The following is a 9,093-nucleotide window of genomic DNA, read 5'->3' on the forward strand; positions in this document are numbered from 1 at the left end:
GGGGGAGCGGCTGGAGGGGCGGCGGGGAGCAGGGCCCCCGGACGGTGAGGAGGAGGCGGCGGGGGAGGAGGAAGGGCACGGGGCCGCTGCCGGCGTGGGGAGCGCGTTAAAACCGGGGGATAGCGGGAAAAAAAACCCCCAAATTAGCGACTAAACGATAAGAGAGGAAAACAAACAACACCCCCCGCGCCAAAAAAATGCCAAAAAAAATAGGAGAAAAGAGAACCGCGAAGCTCCGGGAGCAGGGGGTCGGCGGGACCCCGGGCCCGCCGGGAATTGTGCGTGGGAAGCGGCGGCTGCGTGTGCGGGAAGTTGGGGGGGAGGCACCGGGTCCCCCCCGCAGCTTTGCGGGAGTTGATGATTCCCGCTTCATCCCGGCAGGGATTTCTCGCTGGTTTCTGCTGGCTTGGGAAGGGTTTTGCTTCGCAGAGGGAGCCAGGCAGGAGAGAGCTCTGCTCATCCTCATCCTCCTTCCCAGACTTTGTGCAGGAACATCTCCGCCAGGGAAATAGGGAATATAAGGGAATGTAATCCTTCCAGAAGCCTCTCCCCTGTTTATTTTCCTCTTCCCACATCCATGCTGGCAACTTCGGGGGATAATTTAATCTAAAGATGAGCAGGGAGAGCAGAGGCAGTTGCAGAAGGGCGTGAAGGTAACCTTGAGCTTAGTCCTATAAACCCCGGCCTCCATCAAGGCAGGATTAAAGAAACTTTCCCGGCAATCCAGAGCTGGGAATCACAGCCTGGCACTGGAAATCACGGCCCCCACCCAGCCTGGCCCTGGCCCACTGCACCTTCTCATCCGGTGAGTGCCGTATCCTTCCTTCCTCTGGGAATTTATCTGGGAGTTATCCTTTATAAATAAGGGGCTGTCCCTTCCCTAGGCTTGGGAAAGAGCTTTTCCTTGGAATATCCAATGTTGTTGAGCTCAAGGGGCTCCTCCAAGACAGGGTTTGTTAGCAGTTATAACATTTTAAAATTGATATTATTGTATTATAGTTATTTTTAGCAATTATTGTGGTTTTTATATAGCTTTATATTACATCTGTCCTATACATAATTAGCAGATATTAGGGGGGTTATATTTATTATTTTATTCTCTATATTAATGGCCACTACCATGGGGTTTTATTTATATTATTCCATCTATTATTCAGTGTATTATTAGCAGTTATTAAGAGAATTCCCCAGGGCGTTTTGCTCAGGTTTTTGGGATGCCTTTCCCAAATCCCGGTGCCCAAGGAGCTGAGCCCAGCTGCAGCATCAGGGCTGCAGGTGCCTGTGTCCAGTGGGGCTCATCCATGCCCAGATGTCCCTGTCCTTTAGGGTCCCTGATGTTTGGGATCCCGGCAGCTGGGAACCGCCCTACGGAGCCCTGGTCCCCCAACAGCCCAGCTGGGATTTGGGAATGGTTTTCCTCTCCCAGAAAAATCTTCCTTCTTCCTGGGGGATTTGGAAGGTGGGGGCAACCCTCAGCAGCTCCAGGCTCCCATCCAGAGTCACGTTCTCATGGCTGAGGCAGGATCCCTTTCTCCCTGTGTGGGATACAGGCTCCATGGGTGTTCAGCGTCATTCCCAGCTCATCCAGACCCTGGGAAAATCTCTGCTTCTCCCAGCCCCCATCCCCTTTGGACTACCAGGGACTCCGAGCCGTGCAGGGAGCTCTGGGATGGGAATCTGTGCTTCCCAGTGCGTGGGATCTCTCTGGAGCTCCTCCTGGGGCTGGGGAAGGAGCGTGGGACAGGAGGATCTACCCCGTGCCGAGGGATGAGCCCGCAGCATCCATGGGAATGGCAGCTCCCTTCCCAAGCCGGGCCTCCCTCTCCCTCGTGCAGCAGGAAGCAGCGCCGGGCGTGCAGGGAAAGGAAGGAATCCGCTCTCCCGGGAAAAGAGGTTTTGAAGGAAGTGTTGCACGAAATCCTCCTTCTCACTCCATTAATGTCCGTCGGCTGTGGAAGGCATTGTCTGCTGCTGGAAAAGCTCGTTAGTTAATTGCCCCAGTGCTGCTGTAATCCCAGATTAACGAGGGCTGAGGGAAATCTCCGTGGAGCAGACCTGAGCGTGGGGTTTATGGGGAGATTGGGTTTGGCTCTTCCCTACCTGGGGGGTCCATCCTGGATGGGATGGGTCGGGTGCTCCCATGGGAAGAGGTTTTGGTGGGGCTGAAGAGGGGGGTGGGTCACTTCTCCCAAATCCCCCACGATGGTCCCCGTGGATCCCATCAGGGTCTCTGTGGGATTTAGGCTGCTCTGAGCACCATGAGGGGGGGATTCTGCAGGTGGGGCACACCTGGATTTCCCTTGGGACAATTTGCCTTTGGATTCTCCTACCGTGAATCCTGCAGCCAGGACTGGGCTCTGGTGCTCAAAACCTCGGGATAAAACCCGTTGGCTCCTGCGGGGTTTGTTCCTCGTCGTCGAGCACAAGGAGAAAAACAGCAGCGTCCCGGTTTTCCCTGGAATAAGGATCTGTCAGGCTCGGGATGTGCCGGTGGCTGCGGCTCAGGAATGCTTTTCCACAGTGACAGGGACGTGCAGGTGTCCATGGATGAGTGTCCAGAGGATCTGGGGAGGATGAGCAGTGCAGGGAGGGCCGTGAATCCCCCAGGGATGGCAACCAGCCCCGGCACCGCCTCTGGAAAAGTCCATCCCGTGTATCTTAAACCTCGGGATTCAGGCAGCTCCGTCCGGGGGGAGCTTTGCTGAGCCAGCAGCTGGCTGGGATCCAGCTGTGCTTCCCTGGGGAACAGCCCTGGCCTTCCTCCCGCCCTCCTCCTCCTCCTCCTCCTCCTGGCTCCGGGTGGGAGCGCATCCCCTGGAATGCACATCCCGGCTCCCGAAGTCTGATTGAAAACCGTAACTGGATTTTGCAGACTGGGCATGAAACGCCCCGAACGCGAGACGTGAAAACTCCTGAGGTTAAACCCTGTCACAGACACTCAGCGTCCTCCGGAGGAATGACATCACCTTTTCCAAGGGCTTAGGTGTGGGGAGGGTGGGAAGAAACGGGAGAGAGAGTCTGGGAGCACCCCTCCGTGTCACTGAGACCCCGCACTCCCGGCTGGCCTCTCGCAAATGCCACTGTGCGTCACCCAAAAAATAGGGAATTAACGGGGAAGTGGAGCTTTCTCAGCCCTGAATGCAGGGATGGGGTTGATGCCCGCAGCGGGAATGCTCAGGGAGGGATGCTGGAAGCCGGCAGGGATGTGGGGGAAGGTTGGGAACCTGCTCCCCAGCACTCAAATTCAGTGACCCTGATCCCAAAGGAGGGAGCTTCCCGCTCCTTCCACAGCCCCACCAGAAGCACCCCGGGCAGACGGGATAACGCTGCTGGAGAGAGCGGGATCACCCAGACCCCGGGGGTTGCTGCAGATTAATTAACTAATGAGAATGCTAACGATGCTGTGGCATGGGCTGCATTTCAGCGGCTGGGAGGGGGACACCGGCTCCCACGGCTGGAACCCCGCTGTGCCACCTCATTTCCGTCATCCCACCTCTCCCTGGACCCCTCTCCCTGCTGAGATCTCCGCAATCCACGGCTCTCTCCCCTCCCTGCCTTCGGCAGCGCCGGGTGCTTTTTAAATCATTCATGGCTTAAACCATTTTTCTTTATGAGCTGCTTTTCACACTTGTGAGGGGAATTCAGCCTCCAAGAGCCTGGAACGGGCTTTGATGGAATTGTGGGTGGAGGAGCAGAGTGTAAAGTGAGAGCTCCCCATTTTCAGCTCCACTTGGGCCATTGTGGAGTAGAATACCCAGGGAAAGGAGCAGAGCCGTGGAGATGGGATTACCTGGGAATTAGTGGCCTGGAGGCAACAGCATTTCTTTGCTTCTGGGGGCTGGAGCAGCCTCCTCATCCTAGCTTGGATTGGTTTTGGGAGTCCCTCGCCTGCCCCACAGCGAATTCCCACCACCATCGTGGTGATCCCACCCCGTGCCAGCTGATGGCTGTGGGGTCTGGGTGGGGATGAGCATCCCTTGGGTAGGAATCAGCACCTCCTGGATGGGGATAAGCATCCCTTTGGCAGGAATCAGCATTCCTTAGGCCGAGGTCTGGGATATCAGTGGGAATTCGCAATGTCAGGCAGCTCAATGTCATAATTAAAAATGGGGTTAAGCTTCCTTAAATCAGCTTGATTAAACAAAATTGCCTTTCTGGGCCAGGCTGCAGGCCCTGGGCTCGTGGGGCGCTGGCCAGCTATTGGAATAAGCCAGGGCAGGATCCATCCCGATGTTCCTGGATTTATTTATAGCTCAGCCCTGGCAGAAACAGGGCTGGTGCCCTGTGGGCTCCGACCTCTGGAGAGCACAGGGAGCACCGAGAGGAGGTTGTGCAATTAGCAAGACCTCATTTCAGAGGAGCTTTTTACAGACCTCAATCAATTAGTCTGAGGCAGCCCCGAATGGATCCGTGATCCTTCTCTGGATCTGGATCCCTCTGGAACTCGGTGCCTTATGCCCTGGAAAAGTGCTGAGACCATCGATAAACCCCCAGAATATTTCAAAATCAGTTTTTATCCATAAGCAAAATCAGCTCCCTGATTCCAGTCCAAACCCCTCCACGGATTCCCAGTGAGGAGGAAGATTTGCAAACCCCACAAAATGCTTGGGAAACCCACACAAAAATCCACCGGCAGATGGGAAACTCCTGCCCCGGATTTCCAAATGGAGCCAGCAAATCCCAAATGAGAGGTTTTTCCTTTGCACCCCTTGCTGGTTTGGTTTGTGGAAGGGATTTAGAGGCTCCACAGGGTAGCACAGGCCTGGGAAGTGTCTCAGCCTTCAGGATGAGGATCCAATCCCGGTGCAGCTCCCTGGGATGAGCCTGGAAGCTGCTGACTCAGCTGCTTTTAAGGCTTCCCCAGCGGAGGGGAGGCACAAATCCATTTCTCAGCAGAATGAAGGCAGAGAGAAGCTGAATAAATAAACCTGGCTTTGATTTGAAGGCGGCTGACGGCTCTGTCAGCTCAGCTCAACTGGCCCCTGGGAGAGGCACTGGATGGTGCTGGGATGGAATAATCCATTTCCAACATCCCAGTTGGTCTCAGTCTCATTCCCAGCCATAATGGTGTTTAAATTCAGCCCCAAGCTTCTCGTTTGCTGCTTCTTTAAAGAGCAGAAAAGGGCAAAAAACCATTTCCGTGGGGCTGGGAAAGAGGATGGCAACTCCACCCAGGAGCTCGGGCTGCCCAACCCCTGCCTGGGCAGCAATTCCAAGCTTCCACTGCTGGACACTCCTATGGCTGGAGGTTGAAGGGTTTGAGGGATGGCAATGCTGAAGGTGCCCGGTGTCACTGGGGGGCTGTACTGGTGTCACTGAGGGTTTGTACTGGTGTCACTGGTTGGTGCTGGGGAGGATGGGAAGCTGCAGGAACTACCCTGCAATGGCAGCAGCCAATTGTGGAACTGTTCTGGAGGGACACGGCGCTTTCTGGTGGCTTTTGGTGACAGCAGGTCCAGGGAACCTCCATGCACTGGGTCCTGTGTCCCACCAGTCCTGCACTCCATGGATTGGGTTCTTTCACCCCATCCCCCGGGTCCTTCACGGCCCCGCATTTCCAGGCTCAGCAGAAGCATTCCCGCATTCCCAAGGGTGCCCAGAGGGGTGCAGGACCTGCTGTCCCCGTGTCCTGTGGGACCGAGGTCGGTACCTGCGTCACAGCCGCCCCGTGGCGTCGCCCCATTGTTGTCACCGCCCCGTCTGTTTTCAAGCCCTGCTCTTTCCCCGTCCCTGTGATAAGAAATACTAATGAGGGGATGAAATTGGATATTCCCGTCGCCTTCTCCTCCTAATGGAATTCTGGTGGTGGTTAATTTGCTGGTTTTAATGGGCCCATTGTTCTGCCGGGCTGCGGGAGCCACGTGAGGGCGTTTGGCCCCGCTCGGGTGGGAGGTGGTGCCTGAAGACAACTGAACCTTGGGGCTCGATAATTGCGGAGCAATTTGAAGACAAGCCCCAGATCCATAATTGATGGGCCCGTCATTCATCCCGCTCCCGCCGTGCCGGAGTCGCTCCCGCCGCTCCCGGACCCGTTCCCACCTGCCCACGGGATGGACAAACCTGGATAAAGCTGGCAAATTAACGAGGATTGCCTTGGCCTGGGGACAGCTGACACCGCTCAGGGAGGTGGGTTGGGTGTGGAGGGATGCTCAGGCGGGTATCCCGGCGCTGGGATGAGGATTTTGGCTCCTGGCTGGGAGTGTGGTGATGGATGTAGGCAGGGAACCATTCTCCAATCCCGGCTGGACCCACATCCTGGGAAATGCCCGCTCCGTGCTCCGCTGTCCTTTGGCTCTGGGTGCTAAAGGGTCTGGGGGAGCAGGGAGGGATTCCCCAATCCTGGCACTGCCAGCTGGGGGGACTTTTCCAACACTGCAGCTCCCAGCGCTGGATCCCGCCCCTGGGATGCGAGCAGAGGGATGGATCACAGCGGGTCACAACCGAGCGAGGGCTGGCGGATAAATCCCTCCATTCCCAGCTGTCCCAGCAGTTTTCCAAGCAGCCGTCGCCGCAGCCGCCGGAAGGCCAGGCTGAGGACGCTGCATTGCTCTGGCTGGGGACTGTCCCCGTTTGCTTCACCAGTTTGGATGACAAAGTGTGTCACCACTGTCCCCCGGCCACGCCGCGGGCTGGGCTGGCACCGGCGCCGCTCCCGAGCGCAGCGGAATCCAGGCAGGGGGGTTGGGGGGCAGGATGGAACCCCTGGGGACACCGCGGTGCGTGGTGGTGGCAGTGGGACCCGGGCCGGCCGGTCCGTCACCCCGGGGCTGCTGCGCGGGGTTGGATCCATCCTTACAGCACAGGGAGCGCTGGCGGGATGCAGGGAATGGCGTTCTGGGATCCGCATCCATCAGCTCCCGATATCCCCTGCCCCTGCTGATACTGGGAGCGCTGGTGCCGGCTCTCTCTGCCGCCCTGGCCGCCTGTGATCCCCCGGCAGGCTGGAGCCCATTATCTGCTCGAGACAATTAGCAGAAGCATTAATGGAATATATGCAAATGCGCAGTAATTGACCTGTGACTCCGCAGTTCACGATGGAGAAGGATGAGCTCCAGATGGCTTAATGAGAGTAATTTAAGCCCCTTCTTTATATGCTGTGCTGGAGCCTGGCAGGGCCAGGCCGGGGAGGAGGAGGAGGGGTGACACTGGGGAGCAGGGACAGCTCCGGGGCCATCCCCTTTGCTCCCCAAACCACCCCGTATCCAGCTCCCATCCAAAGCCCGGGAAGGTGGATTTGTTCTGGGTAAGGGAAAGCCATAAAATCCTGAGCAGGGAGCACGGGAGAGCAGCCAAGCACCCCCGGGACCACCGCGCTGGGGGCTGCTCGCTCACCATGGTCCCCCCTCCCTGGCCATGCCGAGGTGCCGCCTGCACCTCACCCTGCCACATCCCACACATGGAAAACCCAAAATCCCTGCTACTCCGAGGTTACTCAGCCTTTACTCCGGCTGTGTTGGCTCCAAGCAGGGCTGGGGAGGGGTGGTTTGGAGTTGTGGCCCTTCACTGCTCTGCCCCAGCCTGTCCAGCCCTGAGCTCCATAAAATTCCCGCGGCAGAGCCGGAGGGATCTGAATAACCACTCTGGGAAACCAAATTAAAATATTGATGTATAATTCATGCCATATGTTCCACCAATATTTTTTATTTAATCAACTGAAGACAGATGGCAGGAACGCAGAGGCCATTAAACTAATGGCACTTTGTCTTTCCATTTATTTCCGTCTCCTTTCCTAAAATAAGACGAGACCGTGACAGGCAGCACACCCTGGGCACGAGACCATTCCCGTCACTAGGATGTGTCAGCAGGGGCACTTCCCACGTGGCGTTTTCCCGGGAAGGGCTGGAGCAAATCTTCCATAACTGGGGGGGTCTGAGGGAGAGAAACCCCATGAGGGAACTCCAGCCTGGTGGGGCTGGAGGGGACTGTCCCTGCTCTGTCCTTCCCATGCCAAGAGCCACCAGGGATGCTCCTGGTGTTCCTGGGATGACACCATCCTGGTGGCAGGGTGGGAATGGGAATGCTCCTGGCTGGAGGATAGAGGATGTTGTGGCAACCTCCAGTTCCTGGGGACATGAGGGACTGGAGAGACACCCAGGGATGTCGTGCTCCTGTGGCGTCTCCATCCTTCCAGGATGCTGGAATATCCACCGGCAGCACCCTGCTGCGCATCCATGGATTTCACTTGGGATCTGCTGGTGCAGAGATGTTTGGATGTAGGGGTGAAATGTGTTCGTGCAGAGTGTGTGTGCACAGCTCATCCTCCCCGGGGTGAAATTGGGTGGAACTGGAAGTTTTCCACATCCCAGAGCCATCCTGGAGCCCCCCTCCTGCACGACGAGGCGGAGACGTGCGGGCTCTGGAATTTGGGCTCACCCCACCAGCATCGCTCCCACTGCACCCAGTTACCCACCTGGGAGTGGTGGAACTGCCTCTCTCCAGGGCTGGGAGGTGATGGACACCCCGGGTGTCCTTCCTCATCCCTGGGAGGGACAGGGCCACCATCCTCCCGTGTCCCGGGATGCTTTTCTGAGTGTGCCTCTCTCTCTTCGACTTGCAGGTGGAGATTCCTTGCGCTGGGAGGGAGCTGAATGGGGTTCCCTTAGACAAAGGGTCCCAGGCAGCATTCCAGGCTCCGGGCGCGTCCAGGGACCTTCCATTCTTTGTCTGAAAGGGCAGCGCTGCCGTTCCCATTCGAGAGATGCCTGACGGAGCCGGAGCCGCCGGGAGCGAGGAGCTGCGGCAGCTGATCGGCTTTCAAATCACCTTCAACCCTCGATTTCCTTAACATGATCCCTCCGTCAGCGCAGTCCCCGGGGCACAGCCGGGGGGCTTTGCCGGCAGGAGAATAAACCGGGGCTGGAGGCGACAGCCAGCGCTGGAAAAGCCCCGGCCACGACGCGGGGACTCAAACTCCACCTTCCACAGCACTCCAGGACTTTTTAGGGTTGGGCAACAGCTTTGCACGACCTCACCCCATCAGCTTCCCGGGATTCACCTCCAATCCAGGTGGGATAACCCCCTCCTCGGAGCATCCCAGGAGCCGCCGAGCAGCTACCCCGCGGCGCCGGCTGCCGGGGGAGGGGTGAAGGCGCT

This window comes from Corvus brachyrhynchos, unplaced genomic scaffold, assembly GCF_000691975.1.
Source record: "Corvus brachyrhynchos isolate BGI_N302 unplaced genomic scaffold, ASM69197v1 scaffold114, whole genome shotgun sequence".
Lineage (NCBI taxonomy): Eukaryota > Metazoa > Chordata > Aves > Passeriformes > Corvidae > Corvus > Corvus brachyrhynchos.